Below are 17,800 nucleotides of genomic sequence, written 5' to 3'. Positions count from 1 at the left end.
CTTTCCTCCTGATTTTTCTTTCATTTCTCTTTCCTTCCCCTACTTTTTAATTTTCTTTTTTCCTTTCATTTTGCCCATGTAAGTATACTATCATTAATGATTAATGATTAATGATTAATTAATTTTCCACCTGTTCTAAATTATTTTTCATCTGCTTTTCTCATTAGCTAGTAGAGTTGTAGAGAACATTAGTAATAAGTTTTTTAGTATATGTTGACTTATGGTTTTATCTTAAAATGTTTCTGACACTGGCTGTTACTCCTTCCACTGAAAGCAGCTCCACAACATTGAACTTAGCACATTGGTTATGATGATTAGATATCCTGATGCTGATATACCCCAATCCAGGATTTATTATGAAGGAATAATAACATACTAAATTGCCTTCACATAAAAGGAGAAGAGAAATCTACCTCAACAAATGTGCAAAAAAAATGACCTTAGAAAAATATGTACGAATAGGTCAACAAGACACCTGCTACAACACCTGAATAGCAGAATGCACAGATATTGGTGTGGATAAAATCCCAAGTGATACAAAAATTTTTTGTTAAAATATCCAATGAACTAAAAGAGGATCCAAGGAATGAGCTACAAGAGAAAATACACGATGTGAAAGACAAATTCAATAAAGAGAGATCCTAACAAAGAATTAAACAGAAATCCTGGAAACAAAACAAAACAAAAATACAATAAATCAAATAAAAAATAAATTTAAAAATCTCACCAGTAGATTAGACCATATTGAAGAAAGAACTTCAGATCTTGAAGACAAAGTATACAAATTTTCACATTCACTTAGGAAAGAAAGAAAGAAAGAAAGAAAGAAAGAAAGAAAGAAAGAAAGAAAGAAAGAAAGAAAAAGAGAAAATAATAGATTATACAAAAGAACTGGGACAAGACTGAAATAACAAACTTAAGAATCATTTGCATCAAAGAGGGAATTGAGTATTGGCTAATGGTATGAATAAACTTTTCAGTTAAATAATGGTAAAACAATTTCTAAACCTTGGGAATGAGATGGACATCCACATACAGGATTCATGCAGAATACCAAATAGATAAGATAAAAAATGATCCTCTCCCTGATGCAATATAATTGAAATGGTTAACATGAAGAACAAGGATAGAATTTTAAAATGTCAAGAGTAAAATATCACATTTAGAGTTAAATCAATAGGGAAAATACCAGATTTTTCAGTAGAAGCTCTAAAATCCTGAAAGGCATGGAACAAGATATGCCAGAAAGTATTTTATGATCGAAAATGCTATGTCCAGCAAAGTAGTTCTTCAAAATAAAAAAAAATTAGTAAACCTTCCAAGATGAGTATAAGTTAAAAGAATTCATGACTTCTAAGCCAACATTATAGAAAAAGCTTAAAGAAATACTACAAACAGAACTTAAAAACAAACTTCTGAGCTTCTAAAAGGAACATTTCATGAGAAGAGCAATTAAGCAAATGAGAATAAGGACTGAATTAAATGTCAAAGATAAATTTTAAAATGTCAGAAAATACTAAATAGCACTGCATGGTAACCCTGAATGTAAATGATCTCAACTCTCCAATGAAAATGACATAGAGTAACAAAATAGATTAAAATTAAAATAGATAAAATAGATTTAGATTTAAAAACAAGACCTAAACATATATTGTTTGTAAGAGATTCATATTCCAAACAAATATATATAGGCTTAAAATGAAAGGAAAGTGGGCTAGGGTTGTATCTCAGTTGTAGCGCATGTGAGGCACTGGGTTCGATCCTCAGTATCACATAAAATTAAATAAATAAAAATATTGTGTCCATCTACAACTTAAAATAGTTTTTTTTTAAAAAAATGAAAGGATAGGAAATGATATTCCATGCAAATGAAGCCCCCAAAGTAATCAGAAATAATGAATCTCATGTCAAAAAAATTTTTTTTAAATAAAAATTAATGAGAAGAGACAAAGAGGGTCATGTCATACCATAAAGGGAACAGCTCAACAAGAAGACTTAACAACAATAATGTTTATGTCCCAAATGTAGGTGCCTAATTTTAAAATAAACACTACCCAATGTAAAGACTTTGATAGAACCCCCCCAAAACAATACTAGCTGATTTCTACATGCTTCTATCACTAATAGGTCATCTAGACATAAATTCAGCAATGAAACTTCAGACATAAAAAATATTATAAATTATATGAACCCAACAGACATCGATAGAATATCTCATCCAACAACAGATGAATACATTTTTTTTCTCAGCTTCTCATGGAAACTTCTCCAAAGTATACCAAATTTTAGGTCACAAAGCAAGTCTTAACAAATTCAAAAATGATTAATATAATCCATTGAATCATATCAGATAACAATACAATGAAATTAGAAATTAACAGCAAGAAAAATTATTATAAACAACAAACATGGAATTTGAACAATGTACTTTGTTTATTTTTATATTAAAAGTTTTATTGGTGCATTATGGTTACAGGATGTGTGATTCATTGTCCCATATTTGTACATGCACAAAACAAAATTTGATCAATTTCATTCCTAGTATTTCCTTTTTCTCCCCTCCTCCCTCCTCCATTTTCTTTCTCTACTCTACTGAACTCCCTTCTATTATTCTTATTGTTATTTTTGATAGTGTTATAATTATATACATGGATTTATATTTACATGCAATAAATATATATGGGTGTATGCATATATACATACACATGTACATATACCTATAAATGAATACACACACACACACACACACACACACACATGCATATTGTGGCACATTCATATATAGACATAGCACATAATTTGGTAGATTTTATTCCCCAGTACTTCCTTATGCCATGCCCTCCCATTCTCCCTCTCTTTTTATCCCTTTCCTCTACTTTATCAAAAAATACACTTTGGAATAATGAATATATTATGGAAAATATGAGAGAGAAAATTTTTAAATTCCTAGAATAAAGCAGGAATAGATACAATATATTAAGATCTCTGAGGTACTAAGAAGGCAGTTTTAAGAAGAAAGTTTGTAGCACCGAACATCTAGTTAAAAAAAAAAAAAAAATCTGAATAATACCAAATAAGCAATCTAATAATAACTCTATAGGCCCTAGAAAACAAGAATGAATCAATTCTAACAGCAGTAAAAGGAAGGAAATAATCATGATTACTGTTGAAATTAATTAACTGGAAAGTACATACTACAACAAAGAGTTGGGTCTTCAAACAGTTAAGCAAAACTTGTAAAATTTGTAAACCTTTAACCAAAATAACAGAGAGAGAGAGAGAAATGAATAAAATTAGAGGTCAAAAAAGATACATATTTTTTCAGAAATATTAGAAGCATCTCTGAAATCCAGAGGATCATTTGGAACTATTTGAAAACTTATATTCAAATAAATTAGAAAATCTAGAAGAAATGGACAATTTTCTAGACACGTATGTCCTACCAAACACACAATGAGTCAAATGACTGGGAATACAAATCATATCACAATAATAACCCTGAATGTTAATGGCCTGAATTCATCAATCAAAACACATAGACTGGCAGATTGGATTAAAAAGAAAAATCCAATATGCTGCCTGCAAGAGACTCATCTCATAGAAAGAGACACCCATAGACTAAAGGTGAAAGGATGGGGAAAAACATACCATGCACACGGACACAGCAAAAAAGCTGGAGTATCCATCCTCATCTCAGATAATGTGGACTTCAAACCAAAACTAGTCAGAAGGGATAAAGAAGGACATTACATACTGCTTAAGGGAAGCATAAATCAGCAAGACATAACAATCATAAATATCTATGCCCCGAACATTGGCTCATCCACGTACGTCAAACAAATCCTTCTCAATTACAGAAATCAAATAGACCACAACACAATAATACTAGGCGATTTTAACACACCTCTCTCACCACTGGATAGATCGTCCAAACAAAAATTGAATAAAGAAACTATAGATCTCAACAACACAATCAGCAATTTAGACTTAACGGACATATATAGAATATACCATCCAACAAAGAACGAATACACTTTCTTCTCAGCAGCACATGGATCCTTCTCTAAAATAGACCATATTTTATGCCACAAAGCTACTGTTAGCAAATACAAGAAGATAGAGATACTACCTTGTACTCTATCAGATCATAATGGATTGAAATTAGAAATAAATGACAGAACAAAAAACAGAAACTTCTCCAATACCTGGAGACTAAATAATACACTATTATATGATGAATGGATAACAGAAGACATCAGGAGGGAAATAAAAAAATTCTTAGAAGTAAACAAGAACAAAGACACATCATATCAAAATCTCTGGGACACTATGAGAGCAGTACTTAGAGGAAGATTTATTTCATGGGGCACATTCAAAAAAAGAAGTAGAAATCAACAAATAAATGACTTAACACTGCAGCTCAAAGCACTAGAAAAAGAAGAGCAGACCAATACCAAAAGTAGTAGAAGACAGGAAAGAGTTAAAATCAGAGCCAAAATCAGCAAAAATGAAACAAAAGAAACAATTGGAAAAACTAACAAAATAAATAGTTGGTTCTTTGAAAAAATAAATAAAATTGATAAACCCTTAGCCACACTAACAAAGAGAAAGAGGGAGAAAACTCAAATTACTAAATTCGGAATGAACAGGGAAACATCACAACAGACACGAGTGAAATACAAAACATAATTAGAAGCTATTTCGAAAATCTATACTCCAACAAAACAGAAAACCTCGAAGACATCAACAAATTTCTAGAGACATATGAATTACCTAAACTGAACGAGGAGGACATACACAACTTAAATAAACCAATTTCAAGCAATGAAATAGAAGAGGTCATCAAAAGCCTACCAACAAAGAAAGTCCAGGACCAGATGGGTTCTCAGCCGAGCTCTACAAAACCTTTAAAGAAACGCTCATTCCAATACTCCTCAAACTATTCCATGAAATAGAAGAGGAGGGAACCCTACCAAACTCGTTCTATGAAGCCAATATCACCCTGATACCTAAACCAGACAGAGACACATCAAGGAAAGAAAATTTCAGACCAATATCCTTAATGAACATCGATGCAAAAATTCTCAACAAAATTTTAGCAAATCGCATACAAATATATATTAAAAAGATAGTGCACCACGATCAAGTGGGTTTTATCCCAGGGATGCAAGGTTGGTTCAACATTCGGAAATCAATAAATGTCATTCACCATATCAACAGACTTAAAGTTAAGAATCACATGATTATTTCAATAGATGCAGAAAAAGCATTTGATAAAATACAGCATCCCTTCATGCTCAAAACACTAGAAAAAATTGGGGTAGTGGGAACATTCCTAAACATTATAAAGGCAATCTACGCAAAGCCCATGGCTAATATCATTCTAAATGGTGAAAAACTGAAAGCGTTCCCCCTAAAAACTGGAACAAGGCAGGGATGCCCTCTTTCACCGCTTCTATTCAACATCGTCCTTGAGACTCTAGCCAGAGCAATTAGACAAACCAAAGAAATTAAAGGGATACGAATAGGAAAAGAAGAACTCAAACTATCCCTGTTCGCTGATGACATGATTATATATTTAGAGGAACCTGGAAATTCCACCAGAAAACTTTTAGAACTCATAAGTGAATTCAGTAAAGTAGCAGGTTACAAGATCAATGCTCATAAATCCAATGCATTTTTATACATAAGTGATGAATCTTCAGAAAGAGAAATTAGGAAAACTACCCCATTCACAATAGCATCGAAAAAAATAAAATACTTGGGAATCAATCTCACAAAGAGGTGAAAGACCTCTACAATGAGAACTACAGAACACTAAAGAAAGAAATTAAAGAAAACCTTAGAAGATGGAAAGATCTCCCATGTTCCTGGATAGGCAGAATTAATATTGTCAAAATGGCTATACTACCTAAAGTGCTATACAGATTCAATGAAATTCCAATTAAAATCCCAATGATGTACCTTGCAGAAATAGAGCAAGCAATTATGAAATTCATCTAGAAGAATAAAAAACCTAGAATAGCTAAAGCAATCCTCAGTAGCAAGAGCGAAGCAGGGGGTATTGCAATACCAGATCTTCAACTCTACTACAAAGCAATAGTAACAAAAACGGCATGGTAATGGTACCAAAATAGACAGGTAGATCAATGGTACAGAATAGAGGACATGGACACAAACCCAAATAAATACAATTTTCTCATACTAGACAAAGGATCCAACAATATGCAATGGAGAAAAGATAGCCTCTTCAACAAATGGTGCTGGGAAAACTGGAAAACCATATGCAATAGAATGAAATTAAACCCCTATCTCTCACCCTACACAAAACTCAACTCAAAATGGATCAAGGACCTCAGAATCAGACCAGAGACCCTGCATCTTATAGAAGAAAAAGTAGGTCCAAATCTTCAACTTGTTGGCTTAGGATCAGACTTTCTTAACAGGACTCCCATAGCACAAGAAATAAAAGCAAGAATCAACAACTGGGATAGATTCAAACTTAAAAGCTTTCTCTCAGCAAAGGAAACTATCAGTAATGTGAAGAGAGAGCCTACAGAGTGGGAGAATATCTTTGCCAACCATACCTCAGATAGAGCGCTAATTTCCAGAATCTATAAAGAACTCAAAAAACTCTACACGAAGAATACAAATAATCCAATCAACAAATGGGCTAAGGAAATGAACAGACACTTCACAGAAGAAGATGTACAAGTAATCAACAGATATATGAAAAAATGTTCAACATCCCTAGTAATAAGAGAAATGCAAATCAAAACTACCCTAAGATTTCATCTCACCCCAATTAGAATGGCGATTATCAAGAATACAAGCAACAATAGGTGTTGGCGAGGATGTGGTGAAAAAGGAACACTCATACATTGCTGGTGGGGTTGCAAATTAGTGCAGCCACTCTGGAAAGCAGTGTGGAGATTCCTCAGAAAGCTTGGAATGGAAACACCATTTGACCCAGCTATCCCACTCCTTGGCCTATACCCAAAGGACTTAAAATCAGCATACTACAGAGATACAGTCACATCAATGTTCATTGCTGCTCAATTCACCATAGCCAGATTGTGGAACCAACCTAGATGCCCTTCCGTTGATGAATGGATAAAGAAACTGTGGCATATATATACAATGGAATATTACTCCGCAATGAAGAATGATAAAATTATGGCATTTGTAGGCAAATGGTCGAAATTGGAGAATATCATGCTAAGTGAGATAAGCCAATCTCAAAAAACTAAAGGACGAATGATCTCGCTGATAAGCGGATGAGGACATATAATGGGGGGTGGGAGGGGCTAGCATTCGGTTTAGGGTTAGGTTTAGAGTTACGCTAAGGAGAGCGGTAAGAATGAAGGAAAGAAGGACTTTGTAGAGGGAAAAGAGGGATGGGAGGGGTGGGGGGAGGGGAAAAATAAAATAAACATCATTACCCTATGTAAACGTAAAAAAAAATAAAAAAAATAAAAAAAAAGAATGAAATTATGGCATGCTGGTAAATGGATGGAGCTGGACAATATCATACTAAGTGAAATAAGCCAATTCCCCAAAAAATCAAAGGTTGAATGTTTTCTCTGATATTCAGATGCTGTTTCACACTAAGGGGAGGATACTAGAGAAAAATTGAGTTACTTTATATTAGGTAGAGGGAGTGAAGAGAGGGGAAGTGTTATGGTGGTAGGAAGCATAGTAGAGTGAAACAGACATGATTACCTCATGTACATATCTGACAGCATGATGGATGTGATCCTACAACATGTGCAATCAGAAAAATGAGAAATTATCCTCCATTTTTGTATGATTTATCTAAATTCATAAATGCATTCTACTGTCATGTATAACTAATTAGAAAACAAATAAAAATTATTAAAAAAAAGAATTGAATGACATCAAGTTACAAGGCTTCTGCACAGCAAAGGAAACAATTAAGTGTGCAAATAGCCAATTGAATGGGAGAAAATCTTTGCCAGCAACTCATCCAATGGAATACTAATATATAACATACATAATATAATATAGAAATAACTCAAAAACATCACATCAAAAACAAAACAAAACGAAACAAAAAACAAAAAAAAATCTTCAGCAAAAAATAACCCAATCAATAAACAGGCAAATTAACTAAAGAGGCATTTTTCTCTCCCTTTCTTGCTCTCCTCTCCCTCCATCTCTCATACTAGATTGAACCCAGGAGTAGGCAAGCCTTTTACCTCTGAGTTACATTTCCAATCCTTAACAGATATTTCTAAAAAAGATAAACACAAATGGCCAACAAATACATTAAAAATGTTCAACTCTTTGCCAATCAGGGAAATGCTAACCAAAACTATACTGAGATTTCATCTCACTCCAGTTAGAATGGCAATCATCAAGAATACAATAATAATAAATGCTGATGAGGATGGAACATTTATGCAGTGTTGGGATTATAAATTAATACAACCACTAGGAAAATCAACATGTAGGTTCCTCAAAAGACTAGGAATGGAACCACCATATGATCCAGCTATACTACTCCTTGGTATTGATCCAGGAGAACTAAAGTCAGCATATAATAATACATGCATACCTAAGTTTACAGCAGCTGAATTTATAATAAACAAGTTATGGAACCAGCCTCAGTGCTTGTCTATAGATAAATGGATTAAGAAAATGTCGTTTAGACACAAAACGGAGTTTTATTCAGCCACACACACAAAAAAAAAAACTAAATTATGTAATTTGCAGGAAAATGGATAGAACAGGAGAACATCATGTTGAGTGCATTAAGCCAGAATTAGAAAGTCAAGGGTCATATTTTGTCTCATATATGGAGAATAGAGGGGGAAAAAAAGGCAGGGTCATGAAAATAGAAAGGAGACCAGTAAAATGAAAGAGTAGAGGATGGAGAATTGAGGAGGTAGCAGAAGAGGAAAAGGGTAAGAATTGGGGAATGACATTAACAAAATTAAGCTATGAGCATGTTCATATACCACAATGAATACTAATATTATGTAATAATTATAATGCACCAATAAAAATTTTAAAAATATATTTACCCAGTTTTTTCAATTGTTGATTAGTGTTTTTATTTGAGTCTAGAAAAAGAAGAAGCTTCAGCACATTTCCTTCCAGAAACAATTCTATGTGCAACTAATGTTGGGTATGTAACCCCCCAAAAACTCATGGCCCTGGATATGAGAGGGGGAAAAAAAAGGAAAAACTATTAACATTAGGAAATATTTTCAAATACCTTTCTTCTAGTATTCCAAATGGACCACTGTCCAGCAAAAATTTTAATTTCCTTAATCTTCATTAAAACTGAGAAAATTACCCTTATATTGAAGAAGATAAAATATCCTTAATAGCATCTAGTGAATTATATAAGATTATCCAGCTAATTACTGGTAGTAAATTCAAGAGTTGTCGGCCCCTTAAGTTGTATTCCCTAAAACAGAGCCTGAAAATGGGATTCTTATACAAATAATTCATTGAGGGAATACTCACAGAAGAGGAAATGAGGGAAACGGGATGAGGAGGAAATGATAATGACGTTCATTACTGTGTTACAGACTTTTTCATTTTTCTGAGGTACCTTTTTCCCTGATTGTACTTATTAGACCTTGGTTCTATATTAACCTATTTACAATTAAAACTAGGAATAGATACTGAGTAGATCACCTGAGTGTTGAAATGCATTCCTCCTTGCCCCCATTAAGTTGACGGCATCTTACCTTTCCACAATTATCAAGTTTAATTGCTTCTGCCACTAATAATTACTTTTTGTTTCTTTTCTATCTGTACCAGTAGCCCAGGATCAACAGGTAGAAACCATGGTTTTAAGTATAGTGGCACATTCTTATGTCCTCTGGTAGAAAGAAGTGTCTCTTTTTAAGGAACTGCATCTAAAGTCATAAAACCTATAATGGCAGGCACAGGGAGCACACATTCCCCAAAGCACATGATGGAATCTGGTTCTGATACATAGTGTACTATTCAGAGGTGCTAAGTCAATAATGTTAGATGGCTGTGAGTCAATACTCACAGCAGTTTGAAGATGGAAGCACAGGTCCGTAAAAGGATCTCAAAGGTCCACCAATAGCATCTATTATAGTTTAATTCTTCTTTTATTTTAGCCTCAATTCATTCTCTTTAAATGAGAATTAATATTGCAATTTTCCTATCCCAAACTCCTCATTATATTGGAATATGGAGAACAGGAAATTTGTCTCTTTGATTCATAAATGCTTAAAATAAGAGTAGGTATGTTAAAGGTCTTCCATGCCACCTGGACTTGCTGTAGATAATGATCCTGGATTACCTTGATGAAATTCTAATGAAACCTTGGATGACTGGATCTAACACCAAACTTGGACAAGACTCTGAATATCTTGAGAGAGCATATTTTTGTTGTGCTTGAACTGTGAGTCATTAGGGGCACCAGTGTCAATAATAGCAGTCTGTCTATTCCTTTGATGGTCCTCCCAGAAAACACACCTCCTGGCATTCACACCTTTGTTTAGTATCCTCCCATTGAATCTGGCCTTTGAATTTTCTACTGTTTTAACCAACAGAATAAAGATAAAATGACGTTCTGCGATACTATGCTTAATCTTTACAAACTGTAGCTTTTGCTTTAGCACTTACCCTGAGTTGCTGCAGAGGATGTTTAGCCACTCTGCTGGAGAGACGATGTGGATCATGGAGAGGTCATAAATAAAGAAACTACATAGAAGTGAACTAAGAAACTCAGCTAAGAATTAGCAGAGACCTTGGACATGAGACCCTAGATGTATGAGCTCAGATAAACTGTTCCAATCAGCCTCAGCTTCTCAGGCCATACTACCTGAAGTTTAGACATGTAACTAAGGAGATACCTTGCATTTTTTAACACTAGAAAATATCATGTAAGAAAAGGATAGTTTTTCCCTGAATTGCTGACCCACAGAACAATAAAATGACTATTGTTTTAAACTATTACATTTTAGGGGACTGCATTAGATAACCAAAGCAACTAGAGAGATAGCTAAAAGAACTACAAATTTTCCCCATTAAAATGACAAAAAAAAATTGGTATGGTGAGCCTCAAATTTAATAGTTGAACAGATCAATCTCAAGTGCCAACACTATGCTAAGGTGTCTTGCATTCTGTATTTCACATAGAGCTCCAGGCACTATATTCCAACTTCTGTGCCTGTATTCCTTTTTCTCTAATATATTTTTAAAAAATAACAGTTCTAATAATGTGATCAATTGCATAAAATGCATTTTATTTTTTTAACAGGACCATCTTAGCTATAAAGAAGAGAAGGTTGATTTTTCAGAGATCTGTTTCCACTCAGAGATTCCAACTTTCATTTTACAAAGCCTTGTGGGAATACATTTCCCTGGTCTGCATTCCAGTAGCCTTTTTGTTTCCTGTAGCTGTGTCAAAAGTAGTAATAGCAATTTAAAAGAATGGAACAGGTCACCTTAAAATACACATACCATATGGTTCCATAGTCTTATCCCTTCATTGATTTGCAAATACTACACATGATAGTAGTAAGTCAGCCTGATGATTGCTATTATCCTTTGCACATGACTATATAAGCTGATAGCTATTAAATAATAAAGATGTGACTTCAAATCTCTCATATTTTTCTCTTTGTGGAATTATAACTACAGGCATTTCTTACAAAGTGTTTTCTGTGGCAAGATGGTTTTCACCTTATTGAGCATGTTCATATTTTTTGGAAAAAAAATTTTTTTCACCATAAACATAGTTTATGTTTATGGTGAAACTATAGTTACAATAAACATAGTTTATTTTCACCACTTTTCCTGTAGTCTACAAAACTTCAAAAGGTTTGGAAAAGTTGGATGGAAAATCTGAATACAATAATGTAGACAGGTAGCACACTGCCTAGTCAATTTGAAATAAACATTTACCAGATGAAAGTTTGGTTTTTTATGAAATTATAACTAGCATTTATGAAGTTCATATTTATCAAGATTACCAATGGCAGAGTTAATTTAAAGCAAGATTCTTTCATGAACTAGAAAATAGAATTTACAACACAGAAAACATTTTTAACTGCTATATTTACATATTATTTTCAGGCAAAATTATGTGAAAAAATTGAGAACAATGTATTAATTTATCTTGTAATTACTGGAAGATTATTAAGCATATGTATAAAGCCATTCAGGCAAAGTGGATATTGTCTAGATTTATTTCTTCTATAATAGCATACTGTATTTACTATGCTAACATATTTTCTGGAGTTATGATAGAAATGTAAGCCACAGAATGCAAAATTGCCTATCATTATTAAAATTAATTACTGCTTCATATAATTACAGTATTTTGAAAAAAGCAAGATCAGGATAATATGGGTACTTGTATGTATTCCCTGAACTACATTCCATAAATTATAACTAAAATATACGTGAAGAGAACAAAAAACAATTTACAATAGTCCTATCGGAGGAACAAAAAGGTTTTTCCTACTCTCTGTATTACATAGTCACTCAGAACACTTTTGACATCACATGTTTGGAGATTTTTTTTTTCTCATATATCGAGCATATATCTGGGTGTCTATAACTCAATTCAATACTGACACTATCTACCTGGATATAGCTTTAGACCACACAGCACACATTCCCAAAAGATTTGTCCTCACTCCATATATGTCAACTGCAAATAATAGGTTATCACTTAACTTCTGACTGACTGGCTTTAAATCTGGGCTCCCACTACCCCTTTCAGGGCTCAATTAATTTGCTGGAATGACTTAAAGAACTCAGAGAAAACTACTTACATTTACTGTATTATTAATAAATAACACAAAAAATACAGGTAAACAGCGAAATGAAGATATGTACAAGACAAATTCTATAAGTTTCTCAAGTGCAGGAACTTCTGTCCCTGTGCAGTTGGGGTACACGACTCTCCCAACACACCGATGTGCTCACTAATGGAGAAGCACTCTGTCCTCAACAATGTGGGAATTTTTAAGGAGCCTTCATCATGTAGGCATGATAAATTATTAGCTTTATTTTCAGTCACTTTTCCCTCTCCAGAAGAGAGCCTATCAAGATTCACCTATTTAGAAAAAAAGACATTCCTGTCACCCAGGAAATCACAAGGGATTTAGAAGTTCTGATCAGAAACCAACATCAAAGATGAAATATTAACATGAAAGATTCTCTTAGCACTCCTTTCTATAGGAGTATCAGGAGATCTGTCCCAAGGACCAAAGCATAGGCAAAATATCAGAATAAAGTATTGTCATAACACCTTTATTACTCAGGAAATTTCAAGGTGTTTAGGAGGTCCATCCAAAGAACTTATGAAAAAAAGCAATATGTATATTTCTTATGTCAAAAGTTCAAAAGACTGGCGATCCAAGATGGCGGACTAGAGGGTGACTGCATCTCCTGTTGCTCCAGAACAAAGGATTCAAGAAGGGGAGTCATTGAGAGACTTGGACTAAAATAGAGCCACGGGGTGAGTCTCCCCCACCAGGTGAAGCTTGGCCCTGGTGGCAGGCCTGGACAGGGGCAGCTTCTCAGAGCAGGGCAGGGCAGCTAGAGTCTTTCCCAGGCAGCCCTGTTCCCTCCGGCAGTGAACTCCTTCCACAGGGCCAGCTTTTCAGAGCAGGCCCCCCAGTGAGAGCCTTTCTGCACAGAATCAGCTCCAAATCCCGGAGCCAGCGGCGAGCTCCAGCCCACAGGCAGCTTCAGGGACCAGGAAAGGGCAACCAGGGACTTCCCCAAGCAGCCCTGCTCCCTCCGGCGGCAGGCTTCATTCACGGCCAGCTTCTTGAAGCAGACCAACCAGTGACAGCCTTTCCTCAGAGAGCCAGCTCCAAGCCCTAGGACCAGTAGCAGGCTAGGGGCAGCTTTCTTTGGAAACACTGCATTATCAAGTTCCGTCAAGACTTCAGGCTACTGAAGGCTGGGAAGTGATATACTGGAAATCTAAAGGGACACTATAAGCCAATAGAGGAAATCTGCAATATCTCAGAGTCCCACTGATATCTGACCAATATGAGAAAATGTGGGAAGAAAATGTCCCAAACAAACCTAGATACTATATCAATAAAACCCAAGGACAGCACAGCAGAAGAAATGTCAGAAAGGGAGTTCAGAATGTACATAATTAAAACAATCAGGGAAGCAAAGGAGGAGATGAAAGAGAAAATGCAGGCATTGAAGGAGGAGATGAAAGAGCAAATGCAGGCATTAAATGATTGCACCAATCAACAGTTAAAAGAGCAAATTGGGAAGCAAGTGATCATTTCAATAAAGAGTTAGAGATACTGAAAAAACAAACAAACAGAAATCCTTGAAATGAAGGAAACAATAAACCAAGTTAAAAACTCCACAGAAAGCATAACCAATAGGATAGAACACCTGGAAGACAGAACCTCAGACATTGAAGACAAAATATTTAATCTTGAAATCAAAGTTGAACAAACAGAGTAGATGGTAAGAAATCATGAAAAGAATCTACAAGAATTATAGGATATCATGAAAAGGCCAAATTTAAGAATTGTTGGGATTGAGGAAGGCTTAGAGAAACAAACCAAAGGAATGAACAATCTATTCAATGAAATAATATCAGCAAATTTCCCATATCTGAAGAATGAAATGGAAAACCAAGTACAAGAGGCTTATAGGACTCCAAATATACAAAATTACAACAGACCCACACCAAGGCACATTATTATGAAAATACCTAACATATGAAATAAAGAAAGAATTTTAAAGGCCACGAGAGAAAAAAATCAAATTACATTCAGGGGGAAAACAATATGGATATCAGCAGAATTTTCAATCCAGACCCTAAAAGTTAGAAGGGCCTGGAACAACATTTACCAAGCCCTGAAAGAAAACAGATGCCAACCAAGAATCTTATACCCAGCAAAACTTACTTTCAGATTTGACGATGAAATAAGATCCTTCCATGATAAACAAAAGCTAAAGGAATTTACAAAAAGAAAGCCAGCATTACAGAACATTCTCAGCAAAATATTCCATGAGGAAGAGATGAAAAACAATGATGCAAATCAGCAATGGGAGGAACTAGCTAAAGGAATAGCCAAATAAAGGAGAAACCAAATCATGTCAAAAAACAAAAATGAGTCAAATGACTGGGAATACAAATCATATCATAATAATAACCCTGAATGTTAATGGCCTGAACTCATCAATCAAAAGACATAGACTGGCAGATTGGATTAAAAACAAAAATCCAACAATATGCTGCCTGCAAGAGACTCATCTCAGAGAAAGAGATACCCATAGACTAAAGGTGAAAGGATGGGAAAGAACATACCATGCACATGGACACAGCAAAAACACTGGAGTATCCATTCTCATTTCAGATAATGTGAACTTAAAGCCAAAACTAGTCAGAAGGGATAAAGAGGGACATTACATACTGCTTAAGGGAAGCATAAATCAACAAGACATAACAATCATAAATATCTATGCCCCGAATGTTGGCTCATCCATGTACGTCAAACAAATCCTTCTTAATTCCAGAAATCAAATAGACCACAACACAATAATACTAGGCGATTTTAACACACCTCTCTCACCACTGGATAGATCTTCCAAACAAAAATTGAATAAAGAAACTATAGATCTCAACAACACAATCAACAATTTAGACTTAACAGACATATATAGAATATACCATCCAACAAAGAGTGAATACACTTTCTTCTCAGCAGCACATGGATCCTTCTCTAAAATAGACCATATTTTATGCCACAAAGCTACTGCTAGCAAATACAAGAAGATAGAGATACTACCTTGTACTCTATCAGATTATAATGGATTGAAATTAGAAATAAATGACAGAATAAAAAACAGAAACTTCTCCAATACCTGGAGATTAAATAATACACTATTATATGATGAATGGATAACAGAATACATCAGGAGGGAAATAAAAAAATTCTTAGAAGTAAATGAGAACAAAGACATGTCATATCAAAATCTCTGGGACACTATGAAAGCAGTACTTAGAGGAAGATTTATTTCATGGGGCGCATTCAACAAAAGAAGTAAAAATCAACAAATAAACAACTTAACACTACAGCTCAAAGCCCTAGAAAAAGAAGAGCGGACCAACACCAAAAGTAGTAGAAGACAGCTAATAGTTAAAATCAGATCCAAAATCAACGAAATCAAAACAAAAGAAACAATCGGGAAAATAAACAAAATAAATAGTTGGTTCTTTGAAAAAATAAATAAAATTGATAAACCCTTAGCCACACTAACAAAGAGAAAGAGGTAGAAAATTCAAATTACTAAAATACGGAATGAACAAGAAAATATCACAACAGACACCAGTGAAATACAAAACATAATTAGAAGCTATTTTGAAAATCTATACTCCAACAAAACAGAAAATCTTGAAGACATCAACAAGTTTCTAGAGACATATGAACAAGGAGGATATACACAACTTAAATAAATCAATTTCAAGCAATGAAATAGAAGAGGTCATCAAAAGCCTACCAACAAAGAAGAGTCCGGACCAGATAGGTTCTCAGCCGAATTCTACAAAACCTTTAAAGAAGAGCTCATTCCAATACTCCTCAAAGTATTCCATTAAATAGAAGAGGAGGGAACCCTCCCAAACTCATTCTATGAAGCCAATATCACCCTGATACCTAAACCAGACAGAGACACATCGAGGAAGGAAAATTTCAGACCAATATCCTTAATGAACATCGACGCAAAAATTCTCAACAAAAATTTAGCAAATCGCATAAAAAACATAATAAAAAGATAGTGCACCACAATCAAGTGGGTTTTATCCCAGGGATGCAAGGTTGGTTCAACATCCGGAAATCAATAAATGTCATTCACCATATCAACAGACTTAAAGTTAAGAATCACATGATTATTTCAACAGATGCAGAAAAAGCATCTCAAAACACTAGAAAAAATTGGGGTAGTAGGAACATTCCTTAACATTGTAAAGGCCATCTACGCTAAGCCCATGGTCAATCTCATTCTAAATGGTGAAAAACTGAAAGCATTCCCCCTAAAAACTGGAATAAAATAAGCAATTATTTAAAAGAGAAATAAGGATTTATGTCATACTCAAAATAGTCCTCCAATCTGGGAATCAGAGACTGTACTGCCCACCATGCCTACCAACGGCAAACAAAAACAAAATCTCCCCACACTAGCTTCATGGGAAACACCTCCTGAACAAATCAGAACCCATATTCCTTTTTATAGAGAAAGTCAAAGTAAGTTTAGGGGTACATTCTTCATATTTCAAGATGTGCATAAACCTCAGGGAAAATTTATATAGGGAGACAAAGCACTGGAAGTCTGAAGATTTTAAGTTAAAATAATGATCAGAGACCCAGGAATACATTGACAACAATGGTCAATCCTAAGAGTATTTCTGCAATATACCCACAAATAATAATTTTAAAAAAACTTATAGAAAAGTCACAGTGTTACCATTTGCTTAGTTGGAGTATACTACTGATTCAACCTAAGCAAAGTAAGTCTTTGCCTAATTCACTCACCACCAGTCAGCCATCAAGCTAGGATGCATTGGCAAACTACTTCATGTACAGGGAGAAAAGAATTGGGAAAGAAAATAGTTCAGCACCAAGTACTAAACCTCAGACAGTCCTCTATTCAGGAAATAGAAAAAGGTTATAGAAAGCAAGGTGACTTGCCAGAGTAGGAGTCTTCAGTCATGTTCCAAACTAAAGGCAGGGAAAGAAAATATAATATAATGTTTCTGTGTGTATGTTTAGCACAGAATTGCCTCTAACATCTA

The sequence above is a fragment of the Sciurus carolinensis genome, chromosome 1, assembly GCF_902686445.1.
Source record: "Sciurus carolinensis chromosome 1, mSciCar1.2, whole genome shotgun sequence".
NCBI lineage: Eukaryota > Metazoa > Chordata > Mammalia > Rodentia > Sciuridae > Sciurus > Sciurus carolinensis.
Note: the sequence above shows the minus strand (reverse complement) of the source record.